General features: G+C 33.9%; 1 protein-coding gene across 1 annotated transcript in view; it reads left to right on the forward strand.

Annotated features, from left to right (window-relative positions):
• LOC126955052 (peptidyl-prolyl cis-trans isomerase A-like) overlaps positions 1 to 21,327 on the forward strand; it is a 789,087-nt gene that overhangs the window by 166,162 nt on the left and 601,598 nt on the right. The gene's annotated exons all lie outside the window — the stretch shown is intronic.

Here is a 21,327-nt window from a genome sequence, read left to right on the forward strand (position 1 = left end):
GGCTCAGCATGATTGTCTCTAATGGAGGCACAAGCACACAGGACAGCATGGGTCTGGAATTTTACCCTGTATGACTCCAAAGAGTAGTTCGACCATTCTAGAGAAAAACTCCACCTATAAAATAAAGTCAGGTATGTGAAGCATGAAATAAAATTGACACTATTTTAACAGTGCATTGGAGTAAAATGCATCCAGCGAGGTCTTATCAGATAAATGCAAAAGAAATTCAGGTATTTTCCTAAAATGCAATCGTTCTATTTTTATATTGAGTCTGAAGAAAAGTAGAGATAAAGTAGAATAGTTGATGTCTTCAGTGTCAAGACCTTTGTAATTCTATTTACCAATCCTCTATGGTAAACACTGGATGCAGAATGAGATCTTCCTGGAGATCTTTGGAGTTATCAGAGTCATAATACCATTAAGGGACAAGAGTTCCATCACTCTTGAGAAAGAGGACCTTGCACTGATGGGCCACCGTTGAATAAATCCCAAACTTGCTTATTGAAACATATTTAAAAACAACAATGGATGAATGTACGCACCCACTGAAAGAACATTTAAAAATTATCTTTAGTAGATATTTACAACACACATAAACTTTATGTTTGTGCGTGTGTTTGTGTCTGTGTGTACAAAAAAGGAAAATAGAAACTTTATTGGTACTAAGGCAACTTCTATACAACCCAAGAGCCCATGAACTTTTCATCTTGGCTCATGTTCTTTGAAACAGATACTGCTAGTTGTTCACCCAAGAGCCTTTTCCCATTTTTCCTTCTTAACAGAAATTTACTCTCTTCCATTTGGTCATGTGTTTCAGGAGAGAGAGCTACCAGTCTAAGCCTGGAATGAATTATGGTTAATAAAATTTAACTCTGGTGGTCCCATTTCCCTACCCAGGGATTGGTTAAGCTTTTAATTTCATTACAGTTAAGCAAAAATTTTTGATCACTTAAAATATACTTTTAATGAAATTTCAGGATTTTTATCTTAGATTATAACTATGCATACCCTAACATGAATGTCCAGTCTTCTGCATTTTATAGTACCAGTTCTTGGTTTAATTAAGTTAAGGTCAATTGCATTTTATCTGAACAATCATTTAAATTCACTAATATCTGAGAATATTCACCCCAAAATACTGCCACATTGTTTTATTTTCATGTATAGTCTAAGTTTTTATATTTAATCTACTTCTTACGTATATGTATGGCTTTCCTCACAAAAATCAGAAATTCTCTACCAATATAAGCAATAAAATAATAGGTTACTCTTATTTACTATAAGAACTCATTAGAACTAAGAATATGCAAATATATAATTAAGTAAAAACAAAACCAAAAAAACCAAACCGACAGTTGAAAAGCATATTTATATTACTGATTAATTAAACAGGTCATAGACGATATCAGGATTTTGAGGAATAGTGAAGTTTTTCAAGGAAAAGAATGATGAAAAAATAACTGAGAATTTTACAGAAGGACATGGGGCATTGGTCATTTTAGTATACAGTAACTTCGCCTTACTTGGATAGATAAAGTTAGTAAGAAAGAATTTCAATGAGATGGACTCCCCCCATTGAATAAGTTCTGGCTTTATGTGCCACATGATGTCAGGAAGTAGAGAGATAACTATTTCATGAAATCAGAGAATTCAGGAAAAAAATTAAATATACTGAAAATTTCAACCAAAATATTTAAAAACCAGTTTTCTTCTGTTAATCTTTGTGGAAAATTTATCTTATTTTAGCTGTAAATGCTATATATCTAGTATTTCTGCAATAGTGTATTTCTTCTACCTTTTGCAAAGTCTCTAGAAAAAAATTTTAATTGTCTAATGCATCTTATTAATTTGCATCTAGTTTCAAATTATAAAAATTCAATAGGACAAATTTAAAATAGAGAATTATAAAATAGAAATAGAGTTGTATTTTAAGCAAAAAATTAAAATTTTGGAAATCTCTCAATTAAAAAACAATTAAATTACATGTCAAAAACCTGATCTATATACTGCCAGAGGATACTTCCCCCAAAATTACGTCATCTGCTTTCACAACGATCTGCAGGTCAGAGCAGAAATTTTAATTCATCCACTATGTTTTATAGCCATTTCCTCAAGTCACCCTAACCCAATTTGCTGTTATGGCCCATTTTTCCCCACCTGAAAAATGTTTTTGGTCTCTAGTCTGTCTTAGAATTCAAGGAGTTATTTCTATGAGTATATTCTGGCATTCAAAACTTTCTGAAGAATGTAGATTATTTTTGACTTTGGTTCAACAAGTTCAATATGTACAACCTCTAAGGTGATTAAAAAGAAAAAATTCAAACTAGCTGGAGTCATCTAATTTCTTAACAGAAGGGTTTCCAGGAGTTTTAGAATCTAGAAATGAGTGATGAGTGGTTTTGACATTTTTAAATAGCAGCAGCCATAGATAACACATACTCATATTCATTGCTTCTTCTAAGTATAGGCCTTTTGAAAATTATCTGTGGGTAGTTTTCAAAATGTCTATAACCATTAAAATTCAGGTAGTCCAATTTTTTCCTGGTTTTTCTTCTAGATTTTTTTTCCTCCATCAGTTTTGCATCTTCTCTATTCTACCAATTACTGGTAAGAACTCATGAATCTATAGTATGGACACCTAGGTACATCCATCCCCACCTCCTTCTTGCCATATGAAGTTATGAAAGAAGGGCTCAGATGGTGAGAGGTAAAGTGTATACTGCTTATTGTAATACAGCTCTTTTTCTACTCTAATTTTTGACAATTAAGTGATTGGGAACAAATTGGGATTTGACAATTAACCAAATTGTGATGATTAAAAGGATGAGCACTTCTGTAATTCCACTGTTTATTAGCTGTGCAACATTACTAAATCTTCCCAAGCCCCAATTTCTTCATCTGTAAAAAGGAGATAATATTACTATGTCATAAGGTTGTTGTGAAGATTAAATAAGGCAATACCAATGATAAGCTTGGGGGAAATAGCTGACACATTTAAGCATTTAATAAATTACTTGGGAAAGTAAATGTAAGGAATTCAAAATGCAGTCAATCTTTTGCTTTTAGAAGAAATCTCAAGTGTTTTTCAAAAAGGCAGCAGTTTCTGGGATTCTTCATGTTCTTTGGAGTGCAAGTAGGTAGATGGAAAGAGGCTCTCACAGGAAATAATATCTATGCTTTTCACACTTTTATTATTGTTAGAATTCCTGACATCAAAAAAATGTAAGAACAGAATAACATGTCACAGGTTAACATATCATCTGTAATTCTGGCATTTGAAATGATATGTACAGAAGTTTATCATTCTTTTACTATTTGATTCCATTTTAAGTTTCCCTTTCTAATCAGAAATGTAGCTCTCTGAAAGAAATTGCTGAACTATAGGAAACAAAAATGAAATAATAATTTGAAAGGCAAACGGGAGCTATCAGTCAAGTTTCTTTTTAAAATAGAGTATTTATTTCAGGCAACTTGTTGATGGCAACAGGGAAGAAATCTTTACTCCAGCACGTTTCTTGTCTGATATGAAGAGTCTGCCCTACTTTGGCATCCCATTGAAAAGGAGGGAAAAACCTTGCTTCCTTAATTTAAATTGCACTCTTTCTCAATGGAAAGAGATTAGTAACGTTTCCTTCATTTTGATTTTCAATGTCCCATTATCCCTCTGGTTTGCATTTAAGATCAGTCTTCTTTTAGGCTAAAAATTATCTTTGCTCCCCAGACAGATTTGACAGCACTTAATTCTTAACTAAATCTTATAGAAAAAGGAAAAAAAAAAGTGCTGTGAAACAAAAAGATCTCGTATTTTTCATGTTAAAATCTTCATTTACTTTCATTTTTCTTCAGAAACTAAAAGCTCTAAAATTGATGGAGTCTCCAACTTTTAAATGTTGCTAAATCAAAGACCTTTCCTCATAATAAGTTCACCGAGAAACCAAGCAGCCTAGGGGACTTTAGTGCCATAGCCAATGCTTTCACAGGCTTTAAGTGCCTATTGTAATTTAATAGCAACAAGTTTAGAAAAATAGAAAAGCAATAACTAGAATTCTCTTTCCCAGGGTGTTCAATTAATTCAATTGGGTATTCAGTTGCTAAATTTTTAGCAGAACTGGAGTCTCTAACCTTATTTCAGTGAAGTTAAGTAGAATACCATTAATTCCTTTTGGGCAGTACATTTGATTGTGTGAAGAGGTTTGCATGCTTCAGCTTGTAACCTATTTCCCTTGATATATGAACAATATTTTCCTTGTATTTCAATGCAGAGGCTTAAGGCTAAGGTGTCAAATTTGTCTTTTATTTTCTACTTTTTTCCCTATACTTTACCAGATGAAATACCATAATCAAAACCTGAAAATAGCAATTTTTCCCCTGACAATACTTCCGATTTCTACTTTTAACTAGATTATCTCCTGTCCCTTTCTTATCCCCATGAAATACAAGTAAACATGGGCTGGACTGTTGACCAAGAATGGCAAACACTGAAAACTAAATAAGATTACGGTATTCTAAGTCATTAAGTGAATTCCCTTTAGAGAATGATTTCAATAATGGAACACTCTGAAGTCTCCAAACTTGCGTTGTAGAAGAATACTTAATAAAGTAAAAAGATATATTAAGTGGAAGGGCAGGTTACAAAATACCATCTACTCTCTAATCATGTTTGTCTTACTTCTCCATCTGTACCCTTCATCCATCAATTTCTTATTTCCTATGTGGCAGTCACAGAGTCCTCTGTACTCCTCAAAACTACGGCAGCCCTTGAATGAGCCAGCTAACCCACACTTCCAGCTCCCTTCTCTCCAATATCATCTTCTAGAAGTGATCTGCGACACTTTTGCTTTTGCTTTTCTAATTTAGCAGTCGCTGCCTTAATCCCTTTCTCTCTCTCATTCCACCCCTCCCCTAACCCTTCAGTCTTTCTTCAGCCCTATGGAAGTCAGAACTAGAGCTGCAACAGACGTATTGCTGCCATAGATAAAAAACCACAAGAGCAAGAGTGCGCTATTAAATGTTTAACAATTACTTTTTCTGGTGGACCTTATATGCAGTATTTGGTGACTTACTTGGTATAAATATCTCCACCATGGTCTTTTTAAGGCCTGCAATTTGACATCACTGGGCATCAAGTGAGGAAGAGCTGCATGCAATAAACACAGTGGATACAGTGTTTCCACCACACAGTTTCAACAGATAGAAAATCTCAAGGGCATACAAAACAATGAAATGTAGAACAATAATCAAGAAATGATGAGTTTTCAGTATTTATTACCTTTATTCTTAACATACCTTGTTAGTTCATAAAATACAAGTTTTAATAATGGCTGTGTTGCACAAGCAACTCACAAATTCCCGGGAATTTAACAACTGGCTCTCACAGGATGGCTGCAGCACACCAGTGTTCACTAGAATCACAGACACATGGTTCTGATAATACTGAACCAACAAAGTATTGCTAAATCTGTCTACTCCAAACTGTGTCATGTCAGAAAGTAAATATAGGTTTGATTAAGCTACTCGGTCAAGTTTTCCGCTACTTGCAGACTAGGTGTCCCTGATGTGTCCACCAAACTCTCTCCTCCTTAGTCCTGCTGCTTATTCATGACTTTATGGAGAACACCCCCTCACTCACAGTACCTGCAATACTCATGAGCTGGCTCCTTTACCAAGCTCGGGTTCCAGGACAAACTCCTCCCCTTGGAAAGTGTTTTCCTGATCCCCTATTCAATGTTTCCATTTTCTGTCACATTCTTTTGTTTTATTTCATAACAATTATAACTATGGGAAACTATAGTTTGTTTATTTGCCTTATTTGTTTATTTGTTTATTGCCTATATCTCTCACTAGAGGGACAATGCTTTGAGAGAGGACCATTGAACTAATCTGTCTCATTAACTGCTGACTCCCTAGCATCTACTTCAGAGCCTGGTGCATAGCAGGCACTCAGTAGATATGAGTTCAGTTAATGCATCTACATCCCAACCAAATTTCTAAAAGGATAAACCAAATGAAGCTGGCTCATATGTCCAGGATAAGCCACACAGGCATCTTTCCTATTAAGCTGCTTCCAGTGGTGGCTGGAATCTGTTAAATTTCTCATGGCTTGTTAAAGTTCCTAAAATCTCTGACGAAGTTCTTTAAATCATCCTAAAGTCTGAATTTTATTTTGCAATGGATTATAATTTTAACAGCTTTTTAAAGATACACATACCATAAAATTCTCCTGCTTTAAGAGTATGATTCAATGATTTTTAGTAAATTTGCAGTTATTCAACCATCACCACAGTCCAATTTTGCAGTATGCTATGGTGTCATATCTAAGAACTCTTTGCCTAACCTAAACTTGTAATTGTTTTAGGATGTGTCAAATTCAGACCTATAAACTGTTCAAATGTTTTATACCCTGCAAAATTTTCCATTTTTTCCACACTGAAATTATGTTTTATTCTGAAAGTTGACATCTATTTTCATATTACTCACTGAACAAAATATAATGAAACCATTTTATTGTCCAAACATTTTCTTAATACTTCTTCAATTTCTGAAAATACTGAGTCATGCTATATGCCACTATTACACTTCTCCCTAACTAAAGCTACCAGATTTCATAGTGTGCAGCTGCAGGGCCAGAGGCCAAAGACACAGGATGGTGGGAATTGGGGAACTGGATGACGGTAGTTTGGAGGGTAGGGTAGGTAAGGTTACAGGGAGAACATAGTCAATATGGTTGAGAGACAGGTTACCCTGAGCAAATAGATAAAGAGACTCAAGTTTCTCATTAGCAGAGAAGTTATTCATAAACGTAGACAGGGGAAAGACTAAAAAAGCCCCCAAAATTCTGTAGTGGAATATGAGTTATTGGTATAAACTCATGATTTTATAATATACATATATTGTAGATACATACAGAAACATCATAGATATATGATATTTGACTCTTTATGTATACATAATGCTCATATATAAAGAATACATATGTGTATATATATGTATGTATGTGTGTATATATGTGTGTGTGTGTACATATATATATATTTTTTTTCCCTAGGTGTGCCCACTGAGAGGGCATGGAAACAATGATAACCCATTGGCATTATTTTATATTCTCAAATCACTTTAATGTCTTGCTTAGGATAAGATGGCTAGATTCTCATATCTGCTTCTGTCTGCATTCAATCTGTTGCAATATGTTATTATGGTTTAAGGAAATGATAGAAATCAAGCCTTACATAAATGTGTAGTTGTAAATGAGAGGAATATTTTTATAGTCTTTTCAGATAATTATAGATATTCTTCTCTGGTACTACACCAAAACTCACAAGTGATAATTCCTAAAGATTAATTGCAATATGGAATCTGAAATCCTGCCACTGAATTTTTGTATTTTGTTACATTAAAATTCATTTGTCTAACTTGCACATAAAATGAATTTTTAATTTATGTATAATTATGTAACACCATTTAATTGATGATCACTAAGAAATTTTGCTTTATTGATGTAAAAATATTTTCTAAGTGTTCACACATTTAAAATACAATATCAGAAAATTTACATTTGTTAATGTTACCACTAATCTAATAAGAAGAGTCAGGCTGGAAAGCTGCTGCACTTTCAGATGACAAATGAGAAATACTTAAATTTTCCAAAAAAATTTATTTTCCCTTGAGAGTTTGAAATTTATCTTTCACAAGACATTAATTACTGAATTATTTACATTAAAGTGGTAAAATCATTTATTTGTTTAATCACTGCCAATATCTACATCTGAATAATGAGTATTCTTGTTAGTTATTCTTTCAAATAAAAAACGTAACATATTCTACAAAAAAGTGGTTAGTTCAGCTTGTAACTTAGATAATCACACCAATGTGAAGACAGCAGTCCTACTCAGTCAAAATGCATCATTGATACTTCCTATTTTATTCATAGGGTATTTATTCTCAGAAGAAAAACATGTGTGCTTAAGTCAACATATAAAATAATGAAATTGGATCCTTATCTTACACCACATACAAAAAGTAAGCCAAAGCAGAATGAACCCTAAATGTAAGAGCTAAAACTATAAAAATATTGAAAGAAAACATAGGGCAAAAGATTTATGACAGTGGATTTGGCAATGATTTCTCAGACACGACACATAAAGCATACACAACAAAAGAAAAAACAGATAAATTAGACAACATCAAAATTGAAAATATCTATGTATTAAAGAATACAAACAACAGAGTGAAAAGACAATGCACAGAATGGGAGAAAATATTTGCAAATCACATATCTAATAAGCAGTTAATATCCAGTATCTATAAAGATCACCTAAAACCCAACAACAACAACAAAACCAGATTTAAAAATGGGCAACAGATTTAAATAGATATTTATCCAAAACAGATATATAAATAGCCAATAAACACATGGAAAAATACTTAACATCATTTATTATTAGGGAAATGCAAATGAAACCCACAATGAAATACCTCCTCATAACCATTATGATAGCTACAGCAACAAAATAATATTGGTAAGAATATGGAGAAGTTAGAACTCTTGTGCATTACTGCTGGGAAGGTAAATGTAATTATACTACAGCTGCCATAGAAAACAGTATGGCAGTCCCTCAAAAAATTAAAAAATAGAATTTTCATAGGAGCACAACAATTCCCCTTTTGGGTATACAACCAAAAGAACTGAAAGCAGGGACTCAAGGAGATATTTATATACCCACATTTATGACAGTGTCATTTGCAAAAGCCAAGAGGTAGAAGCAACATAAGTGTTCATTGATCAGTGAGTGCATAAATGAAATATGGTGTGTACATACAATGGAATGTTATTCAGCCTCACAAAGGAAGAAAATTCTGACATATACTACTCCATGGATGAACCTTGAAGATACGATGATCAATGAAGTAGGCGAGTCACAAAGAGACAAACACTGTATGATTCCACTTATGAGGTTCCTAGAATAGTCAAATTCACAGAGACAGAAAGTAGAATGGTGGTTGCCAAGGGATCGGGGAGGAGAGAAGGAGGAGTTGTTGTTTACTGGGCAAAGTTTTAATTTTGCCAAATAAAAAGAATTCTGAAGATGAATTGTAGTGATTGTAGTACAACAATATAAATGTACTAAATGCCACTAAATCATATACCTAGAAATAGTTAAGCTGCTAAATTTTATGTTACATGTAATTTATCACGACTAAATTTAAAAGAAAATATGTACTTGGGGATTGAGATTTAATAAAATTAATAATTTTTACCACATCAAAGATATTCTTAAGTGAAACAGACATTTTGTTTTCCTTTGAGTGAGTGGCAGGAAAGGGCACTACTGAACTATTGCGTTTCGCCCTATACTACTAGTACAGTTTGCTGTCACTGCCTTGATTTTTGCTAAGGTGTCATAAGTTTATTCTCCACTACTATTGCATCATCAGTACAAATATCAACATAGAAAAAAAGAAAACATTGTATTGTAGATATACAATATCATTTAAATATTATTATAAAAATATTTTTATTTTCACCTACTCCATAAAAGGGTTATAGGGAGCCCTCAGCGGTCTATGTACCACATTTTGGAAGCCACATAAGTATTACAACTAATACTTATATGCCATAATTAGTCAAGGGATATGGCTTTATTCAAAAAATCTTGACAATTTTTTATTAAAACTCAAATGCAGTTACTCCATGTGATATATAATTCTATATTTATTTAATGTTAAAATAAATAAATTAAAAGTATGCAACTTATCTTTTAATCATTTGTCCACTCGGTTTTGTTAAAATTTTCCACTAATCATCAGTCCTCCAAAATGTCCATCCAGACAACATTAAACAATCTGTCCATTATTTTTTCTTAAATAATGTGGGTTTATAATTCGGTTCTGATAATTTTTCAATTTTTCCTAATCTATGAAATGACAGAAATCTGAGAAGAAAATGAAGCCTCTTCAATATTTCTTCCCTGCTTCCTTCTCAACAGAACCCCAATGTTTTGAATAATAGTGAACAGACAGATTATTCCCTTGGGAGAGGTAGTTTTTTCCCACAACTTTAAAAGTAGAATCATTATTTGCTTAAACCTGTTACTGTACATTCTATTTTGTTTATATTCTTCTTTCTTTTTTTCAGGCTTCTTTGCAATTAAATGTAGCCACATGACCTAGCCCGGTCTGTGAAACATAAGTGAGAATCTGTTTTTGGTGAGGTTTTTGGAGAAAACCTTTTCATCCTCATTTACCTGAAGGAGAGATATAAGAAGAAAATTGTTGACATCATCTCTTTCTTCCTCACTTAAAATGTGCATGTAATCCCAGGGGCTGTGTCAGCCACCTTGTGACCGAACAGTGAAAACGAAGATAAAAAGCCAGCACATTAAAACAAGTGCAGCAGGCCGGGCGGGGTGGCTCACGCTTATAATCTCAGCACTTTGGGAGGCTGAGGCAGGCGGATCATGAGGTTGGGAGTTCATGACTAGCCTGGCCAGTATGGTGAAACCTTGTCTCTACTAAAAATATAAAAAATTAGCTGGGCATGATGGCATGCAGCTGTAATCCCAGATACTCGGGAGACTGAGGCAGGAGAATCGCTTGAACCCTGGAGGGGGAGGTTGCAGTGAGCCAAGATCACACCACTGCATTCCAGCCTGGGCAACAGAGCAAGACTCCATCTCAAAAGAAAGAAAGGAAAAAAAAAAAAAAAAAAAAGAAGAAGAAGAATGGTGGTTACCAGGGGCTAGAAGGTGTCAGTCAAATAATACAAAATTTCAGTTAGATATAAAGAATAATTCTAAGACATCTGTTGTACAAGATGATAACTACAGTTAATAACAATGTATGTATCCTTAAAAATTGTTAAGAAAGTAGATCTTCAGGATTATCACAAAAAAAGTAAGTATGTGAGGAAACGCATAGTAAATTCTCTTTATTTTACTGTTCCACAACGTATACATACTTCAAAACATGTTCTACATGGTAAATTTATAAAATTACTATGTCAATTAACAAAATGTTTAAAAAGATGAATAACCATTGTCCCTATGTCTGAATTCCAGTAGACTCTCTCCTATTACTAAGTTAAGTACTTCAGGCAGCCAGTGTTCTAATTATCTTGAGCTGCAAACTTACTTTTATTGATCGAATTGCATACTTAAAAAGGAAGGCTAACTATAGGTAGGGGCGCCCCACCGTGGTATGGCTAACACCGATCTGAAGGAGTCTACTCTGTAGTGTCTGTTACATATTTTCACTTTCTCTCAAAGATGACTCATCCTCAAAGATATACCATTAGCATATGCAGACAAGGAACCCACAGATTCTACTGAAAGGTTACTCAAACATAACTGAAAGGCAAAATCATTTGTCAACACATTTAATAAAAATTTATTGAACCAATTGCCTATCAAGCACTATTCCAACCATAAAACGGTAAATGAAATAAAGTTTCTGTTTTCCTAATAGAGGAAAGAGAAAACTGAAGTGAAGCAAATAGGAAACAAATTCCAATTATGATGTTGTAACAAATACCTCAGTGTGTGGAAGTAGCTTTAGAACTGGGCAACAGAGAGAGGCTGGATGGATTTTGAAGGTCATGCTAAAAATATGAACAGTAGGGAGATTCTGGTGAAGTCTAAGAAATGAAAAACATGTTATTGGAAACTGGAGGAAAAGTGATCCTCGTTATAAAGTGGGAAAGAACTGCATTCTAGTGTTTGGTTGAACCGTGCTTTAGTGTTTTGGGGAGCATAGAATTTGTAAACAGTGAAATTGGAAATTTAGGTGAGGAAATTTCTAAACAAAGTGTTGAAGGAGTGGTTGGGCTCCCTTCAATTGCTTGTAGTAGATGCAAAACGATTGAGATGAATTGAAGAATTTATTGTTTAGCAAAAATGAACCAGAATTTGAATATCTGAAGGAATTTCCACATTGTCCATATTGCAAAAAATTAGAAAGCTTGCTTTAAGAGGACATTAAGGATGTGGTGGAATAATCATTTGACAAAAAATATCATGGGTACAACTCATAGACTTAATCAACCACCTGAGTAGAAGCCAGGAATATAGATGAGATTATAACAGTTGTAATTTGAACTAAAGGGGACAGAGAAAAGGGGACACAATGAAGAAAGTCTGTCAGGCAACTTGAATTTAACAGGACCAGACCACGAAGCTATTTGGCAGCAAATGTTTACCGCTATTCAAGGAAAGGGAAGAATGATTCTAAAGGTGATTCATACAAAGATCTTCAGAGCTGCCACTCCCCGGCAGATTCAGGGAGCAAAGCTATTTCCTCTTTGATTTCAAAAAGTAGGACAAGCTCTCTGGTTTTGGAAGGCCAGTATGACCCTGATCAGCGTCTCATGGGTGGGGCCTAGTAGTGGAATAAAGGTGCTTAAAACCACAGAGCCACGAGGATAGCACTGTCATCCCAGGGGACCTGGCAGGTAGAGAACTGAACCACAAACAATTATTTTCAAGCTTGAAGATAAATCAAGTGGAATTAGCCATGTAAGGTTTTGAATTTCCTTGGCACTTGACACCTCTTTCTCCCTTCTGATTTCTCCAATTTGGAATGGTAATGTCTATCTTATGCCTGTCTCACCATGGTATTTTGGTAACATAAACTTTGTCTGGTTCCACAAGTTTGCAGCTGGAGAGGAATTTTGCCTCAGGAAGAATTGTACTTCTAGGCTTACCCATATCTGATTTAGATGACATTTAGATGAGACTTAGGTCTTTAGAGTTCGGACTTTAGAGCTGATGCTGAAATAAGTTAAGGCTTTGGGGAATATTGGGATGAAATGAATGCACTTTGCATGCAATAAGAGCAGGAATTTTGGAGGGCCAGGGATGGAATGCTATGGGCTGAATTGTGCCTCTCCAAATTGCATATGTTGAAACCTTGACTCTGAATGTGACAGTATCTGCAGATAGGATGTTTAGGAGGTAATTAAAATTAAATGAAGTCAAAAAGGTAGGGCCCTAATCCATTAGGACATTGGCCTTAGAAGTAGAGGAAAGAGAGATTTCTCTCTCTCTCTCTCTCTCCACTGTGTGAGGATACAGCCAGAAGGTAGACACCTGCAAGCTAGGAAGAGAGCCATCACTAAATGATGGCAGCCTGCCCTCAGACTTCCAGCCTTCTGAACTATGCGAAAATAAATTTCTGTTGTTTAACCTATGGTATTTGACTGTGGCAACCAGGGCTGACGAATACAAGAGCTTTGCATCTAAAGGATAATATGGAAGGAGGGAAACTACAGTAGATGAGGTTGGTGACCAGGGCAAGAGTATGTCTTTGCAGGATTTAGTAGAGTTTGGAGTTTATTTAAAAAGCACAGTGAAGCCAAAGAAGGGTTTTAAACAGGAAGACATATAGTCCTACTTGATTTTTTTTTACAGATCAAATAGTGGAAGAAACTTTCCACTCTACAGAGTTTTTCAGTATGTTTTTATATTGTCACCAGTTCATGATTCATTCATCAGAGGACAGAGGCACTCGGGCCAAGTGGCTAAATCTCAACTGAGTTCTAAGAAGAATTCGAGAGAATCCCACAGACTATGGAAAGGTCACAAAGAAAGTCTCAAACTTGCCTCCGCTTTTAAAATAATTTGATAATAGTTATGCTTGCTATTCACAACGAGTGCCCTTCTATGTTATAATCACATCCTCTTATCTGTGCTGCTTCTGAAAAAAAAAGTCAAGATTTTTAAGAAATTCCAGGCTAGAAATACTTATGATCCCCTGGGTGTACCATTCCCCTAATACTATGGTCTGAAAGTTTGCATCCTCCAAAATTTATACACTGAAACCTAATTACCAGGGTAATGGTATTAAGAGGTGGAAACTTTGGGAGGCGATGAAGTCATAAGTGGATAGAGCTCTCATGAATGTAATGAATGCCCTTATAAAAGAGGCCTCAGAGAGTTTCTCTGCCTCCTCCTCCATGCGAAATGCAGCATGATGGAGCCATCTATGAACCAGAAAATGGGTCCTCACCAGACATTGAGTCTGCTGGCACCTTAATATTGGACTTCCCTATGTCAAGAAAGCAAGAAATAAATTTCTGGTGTTTATAAAATACCCAGTCTATGGCATTTTGTTATAGCAGCCTTAATAGACTAAGACAGCTACCATTCCCAACATATATTTTTAAGCTTAAAAGTTATTGTTACTCTGTGTGCATGCTATTCTACATTTGTGTATGTGTGTATGAAGTGGGGAAAGAGAGTGGCATTAAAATACCACATAAATGAATAGCAGGATGTGATATATTTGCTAAATATATGATAAGTGTTTGTTAGGCAAAACTTATTCACAGGTATAAAAAGCCCATCAGCATAATAGGTAAGAACCCTTCTCCCGATCCTCTTTTTTGGAATAATATATATTCTTTGGTGTTAATAAAAAAGTAAAGCATTAAACTATCTAGCAAGCCTGTTTCTAAGGCTAACTGGTTGACTTATGCTGCATGGGAACACGGCTGATAGAGCCAGATTTCAGAACCTTATTTGATTTTCTATAGATGGGACTAGGGATAGCCTCCTTCATTGTATGTGAGAATATGCATCACACACATAACTACATGGGTCTCTTATTTTCCATAAATTGCTTTTTCTTAGAGCTTATCTTGGATCAGCTGCAGTTAATTTTGCTCCATATTCCAGTGATTACAGCTGGAATCACAATAGCACTTTCAGTTTAGTTAACAACAGAGTGCCTGAGACTTGTGTTCAGATGTTATAATAGTAGACTCGCTGGCGCAAATATGAGTTTTCATAAGTAACCTCTTCCAGGAGAATCTGGGGACCACAGAGCCATAACAAATTCTGAGCAGTATACTTTCTTTCCTCCTAATTTCTACCAGTAATTATAAAACTATGGAAGCTAAGTGCTCTTTATTAAAGAACATTCTTCTTTGCTAAAAGGCTTTTATCAGATTTATCCCTTCAAAACTATCAAGACAAACTGGCTTTAATTTTTTTCTAATTTTAACATCCCAGTACAGAGGCAGGTTCACCAGCTCTTATATGCAATGAAAATTTGGTCTAACAGACTTTTTTCAAGATACACTCGGAATCTAAATTGGTGGAATTTTTTTAAAAGGAGTTTTTTGTTGTTGTTGTTGTTGTTGTTGTTGTTGTTGCAAAATTGCCTTGCATGTTATGGAATTATAATTTTTCAATTTAAATAATCAGCACTGCAAGCACACCATCTTATAATAAAGAACCTAAGGAAGAATCAATCCCCTGTGACTATGTATGCTAACTCTTACAGCCTGAGTAATGGTGAGAAACCTCACTAATAACAATGTAGAAAAATACATAATTAAGAAACATTACAGAAATACAGTCTATTACATAGAATTAAAACAAGCACACTTGAATTACAATGGAGCCTTCTAAACTAGTTTTCTTTTTCTCTCATTTTTTCACTTTTATCGAATATGTATTTAATGTAGGAAGATATACAAACAATACAAGCTGCCAGGTTGGAAGGGAAATAGTATTATAGAAATATCTGTTTTCTTTTTCACTCAGAGAACAATTTAAGATAGAAATACTTACTTTTTGAGTTGCAGCTATATCTACACCTCTATGTTTTTCAGTATCAATCATTTTAATCCTGTGCCTGGAGTTTATTGATGTAATAACCTGAAAAATAAAAACCCTAACCAACTTTAAAAAGTCAGTGGAAAAAAATTATAAATCCTCAACTGGGTAGCTAAAAGCATTTAAAAATGCTTATGCTTCAAGTATCCAGAATAAATAGATATTCTTTTGTCTTTCTGATAATGAATGGATTACAATAATTGATCTCATATACTGATTATATTTGTACTTTTCTCTATTTAAATTCATAAATCTATTAAGAAGTTTTGAAATCCTGAGATCACAAAGATAAGATCATCGTCATCACTATTAACTACTATATTTGGAGCCCCTGATACATATTAAGACTGCTCTAAGTCCTTACACATCCCGTCCTTTTTTGTTAGTCCTAACAAACCCATGAGATACATATGATTGTATTTTACAATTGAGGATACTGCAAAAGTCTTGATCCTAAGAGAGTTTACAGGCTATCAAGAATTCACAATTAAAACAAAGAATTGAAAATGAAGGAAATATTATAACTTGGTTATTTTCAGATGTTCTGAAAAAATTTGTTTTCAAGTATTTAAAATATTTAAAGTTGAATATTAAAATATTCATTTTTCATACCATGTACCACAATGAGCTTCATAGTGAAAGCAACATACTTAATCCAGGTTTTGCTAGTAGAAAGAAGAAAGAAAAGGATCCTGGGCAAGCCTCCAGAGGAATGAAAGTACATGGCATATGAAGGAAACAACAAAAAAGAGTTTATTACACTTGAGCAAAGAGTGAACAGGAAACATTTTCCAGAAAATACATCCAGCAATATATGTGAGGCAATCTAAAGGGCTTTCAGTTTAGACAGCGTTCCCCTGAAGTCAGTGGGCAGCCTACCTCTAAGGTCATTTTTCCTCAGTTCCTTTTTTTTTTTTTTAACTTGCAAACACTTTTAAAAAATTGTATTTCCATAGGTTTTTGGGAAACAGGTGGTATTTAGTTACATGAATAAGTTCTTTAGTGGTGATCTGTGAGATTTTGGTTCCTTTTTAATACTCTTTTTCCTCTCTGCATTCTTTTAATGGTGATGTTCTTTCAGATATTTTTCCCCAAAATACACACCGTATCTCATCAATTTCTCCCATATTTGGAAATTCACTTCCCTGCTGTACTCATCAATAACAAATCTATTTCTCTGGCTAGGACCCCTTTTCTAAATTCCAAGCCTATATATTATATTGGTTGTGAAACCTTCACTTGAATATAGTGGAGGCACCTCAAACCCAATAGGCTGAATTTGAACTCATTCCCTCGCTCCCATTACCTCTCCCTCTCTCTCTGTTTCTCCTTCTGTGTCTTCCTTCTCACTAATCTTATCGCTCCTCCACAGCACTGGACACTCAGTGTCACTCACCTTGCCTCCTACATCAAATCAAGGTCTCCAAATCTTGCTTACTCTCCCCACAAATATCTCCACTTAATCTCTCCATTAGGATAGCCATAACTGGAATCTAGATTACTCTCAGCAACCCCAGTACTACGTTGCTTACCCCCTAACCAATCATAATTTAATTAGTATATATTAAAAAGTTGAATTGGAAACAAGACAAGAGAATATATGGATATTCAATATATATGCTTAGTCTCTGAGATATCAAGAATTAACTAAAATGCATCAGATCAGAAGGCATCAGAAGTGGGAATGAAATGTGCCTGTTAAGCAAAGTGAAAGCCATTCGAGGAGTAAAGATTTTATTTTCCAAATTCTGGAAGTCCCAATCAGATGGATATAAGCAAGCATATTTCTAGTTTTGTGTTCTACATTTTCAGTTCATCTCTTTCTTTAGCAAGTACTCATGCTGCTCTTCAGATTACATTTTGAATTTAGATGCCTCTAACGGATGTACTAGACCTATTTCTGACTAACTTCTGTAAAGTTAAAGTTTTATTTTGAAAGAGGAGACTAATTGTCAGCTCAGTTAGCAAGTGGGAAGAGGAAATTTTTGTGGCACTTAATTACAAGTTTTTAGAGACATTATCAGTATCAGTAGAGAAAAACCTTGAAATGTGGCTAAAAGTAGTATTCATATTATCATTAAAAGAACCAGGTAATAGAAGAGCATATCTTCTACCTTTACACTAGCTTTCTGGCTTAAATATCAAAAAAAAAAAAAAAAAAAAAAAAAAAAAAGATGAACTGAATTAGAAGTATAGCCAGAAAACAAAAACTGCTGTATGGGATGAACAAAAATCTGACCTAAGCATAACCCAAGGTAGTTTGCACTCTATCTTTATCTTAAGAAAGACAAAATTAGCTACATCACCTTTCATAGTTTTTTCAATCTATTCAAATTCTAGGAAATGTGCAACACTCTGCATTCTGTTCCATACCCTTCGAGATTATTGAATCAACTAAAGTAATTGCGCAAAAACTGGTATCTGGTAAGCTTGCAAAAATTCATAGAGCTATGCCAAGGAATCTGACTATATTGAATATTTACATTTGGAAATCAAATTTGAAATAGGAATTGCTTATTCACTATGATTAGCTTGAACATATAAAGACGCAGAGCTCTAACTCAAGCAATAATTCTAATTTAATTCTTATACTTTCTAATAGTACCTGAAAACTAAATAAAAATTAGATCTTCACTTTAATTTGAATGTTCCAGAGAAAAAACCAAACATGATTATCTGTTAAGGCTGACCATTATATTGTCTTAAATATAGTGTTTATTTAAGACATTTCTCATTTTCTACTGTAGAGAATTTTCAAAGTATTCATTTAGGAGTTTTCCTCTACACAAACCACACCATTCAAAATTTTGAACTGATTAATTACTGATTTCTCAAAATTGAAACCTGGAATATTGTTGTTTAACTTTAACAATATAGTATAATATGTCATAGTTCAGTCGTTAGGTGGTAGGAACATTAACTCAATGTTTAATGTAATGCCAAACTGACTTTTATACATTTAAATGCTACACCCTTCAAAATATTCACCTCAAGATCTTGTTAGCATTTTACTACTGCCATACATTTTGCAGATGGTTAAAAGGCATAAAACATTCCATCTTTTCTCCATGGGAGATAAGAATCCAAATTTGTGTTGTGTATCTCCCCAATTCATGACAATTGAATACCATTATTCCCTTAGAAAAAAATAACAGTGAAAAATATTAAGGGTCCTGCTACCATGTGGTTCTGTATGCTTAGCATGTGAAACACTATAAAAGGCTACAAATGATTGTTATCATATCTAATGATACTGCAAAGCCTAATTACTGCCATCGATGTGAGCATATAATGCCAGATCATTTTCTCTTTGTCTCTGTTCTCTTTCCATTTAAAGTCTAAACCATATTGTCCTTTACCCTTTACCCTCAATCCTTTATTTTTGGCTCTAAAAACTGAAGACTTATTTCACAATCTAGATCTGTTCAAAATATTTAAGCCCATTCCAAGGCTTTTTAAATGGCTAATAGATTGTGAGAAACCTTTTTCCAAACAACTTAAATGCAAAATAGTAAAATGATTGTAGTATTGATTATCTTAGCAGTACATCACTTCTTAATGCAAATCAGTACTTTATCAAATACCTTGTTTCTTTTATCATAGGTAAATATTTTAATCATATAGTGATTGACTGAAATCCTAGTGGTGTTTTTCATGTCGGTAATTGCATATTTATTTTTATATTTTTATCACTTCCTCAGTCTTTCTTCTAAAAATCATACAGTGTAACTCTAGATAAATCAGTTTGCTGTGGCTCCCCCAACAAAATAACTTTAATTACAGAATTACAAAAGACATGAAAATAGAATTTCTTAACATTAAGCTTTAAACATTAGACTATTCCATTGTATGCTAGTTCTTGTACAAACGCATGCATCCTTTAAAAGTAAAAGTTCTAGCGGGTTGCCAGTATTTATTTTTATTATATATATAGTATTTCCTGAATAAGTATAAACATAAAATCAGAAATAAATTTTTGGTGTTCATAGCCCATAGAAAAATGCAAAAGTCAAACACAAAATTATTTATCAAACACAATTCAAATTAATAGTACTAGTTTAACATTTTGGATAAGATTGTTTTGCTGAAACTAAATAAAGAGTTTTTATAAGTTAACCCAATATCATCATGGGCCAATATGAGAATGCGCACAAAAATACATTTCAAAAAAAAAAATTAAAAGACATTTTCAAAAATTTCTCATTGGGAATGTAACTAATGGTACATTTACCAATAATCATTATACAATTTGGTACCCAAAAAAGACAGAATTTAAAATCCAAACACACAACTAAATACTAAAGCACAGGTCTTTTCAGTTCAGGATAACTAATAATTCTCTAGTTATTCTTTCATGGTTCTTCATCATTCAAACTAATGTAAAAACTTCGTAGAGCTCCTTAGACTTCCTCTGGCTCAAATGACTTAGTCTTAGATCAAATTTGTTTCTCTTCTTTTTTTCTTAGTCCATTACAATTACTCTGTTATACCATGCTATTTTTGTGGTATCAAATCAAAATCTGAATTGACCGAATAACTTAAAAATCAAGCTTTAGTCTACAAAAATTGCTGCCAATTGTAAATTAGTTCAAAAAATAAGGATTTTAAATAATTGGTAGAAATAATTCTGCATGAATACAAAAGTACATGCAGAATGTTAGCATTTTAATTTTTAGAGTATGTCAACTTAGCAACAGCCAACATGCCCTCTAATATATAAGAGAAAAATACTACCACTTCAGGTAACCGCTGGGCCCCAATGTGATCATACACATGAAAGCAAATGTTGGGACTAATTAGAGTGGAATATTTGGTTACAGACTGACCCTCCCCAAACTAAAATATTTTATATAACACTTTAATTTTCACTGAAACATAAACCCAAATACAAAACTTACCACACCACCACACCCAAATATTTCTCCTGTAGTGTCTTTTTAATACAAATTGACCTTAACAAAAGAGATTAATTCTGAAATAGAACTTACAGAGACCAATATTAGTCATTACCTGATAATTGAGAACGTAAATGAAACAACAGGAGAAAAGTCCGGCTTAGTCACACACAACCACTTTCAGAGTCTGAGTAATCAAACTGTATATTCACGGTTTTTGTCTGCCTTTGTGAGTGTGAATTCTGCTGTACTTTGATTTTTTGTTTTATTAAAAGATATTATCATATCTTTGTGCTTTAATCATAGTAAAAATGTATGTATGTAATGGTGTGTTTATGCATGTGATGGGGTAATGGTAAAAGCCCATTACATTAAAAATAATTTTAATTGTGATAAAAATATACTTACCATACTACTTACCATCCCAATCATTTTTAGGCATACAGTTCAGTAACATTAAGTACCTTCACATTGTTGTGCTACCATCATTACAATCCATCTTCCAAACCCTCACCTTGCAAAATTGAAACCCTTTACTCATTAAACAACAGCTCCCCACTCACCCCTCTCTCAGCCCCTGGAAATTACCATTGTACCTACTGTCACTATTACATTGACTACTCTAGGTATCTCACATAAGTGGAATCATACTGTATTTATCCTTTTATAACTGGCTTCTTTTACTTAGGATAATGTGTTCAAGACTTATACATGATGTACAATGTGTAAAAATTTCTTCCTTTTAAGGCTGAATAATATGCCATTTCATATATACATTCATTTTGCTTATCCTTATCCATTGATGAACATTTGGGTTATTT

The sequence above is a fragment of the Macaca thibetana genome, chromosome 5 (assembly GCF_024542745.1).
Source record: "Macaca thibetana thibetana isolate TM-01 chromosome 5, ASM2454274v1, whole genome shotgun sequence".
Classification (NCBI taxonomy): domain Eukaryota; kingdom Metazoa; phylum Chordata; class Mammalia; order Primates; family Cercopithecidae; genus Macaca; species Macaca thibetana.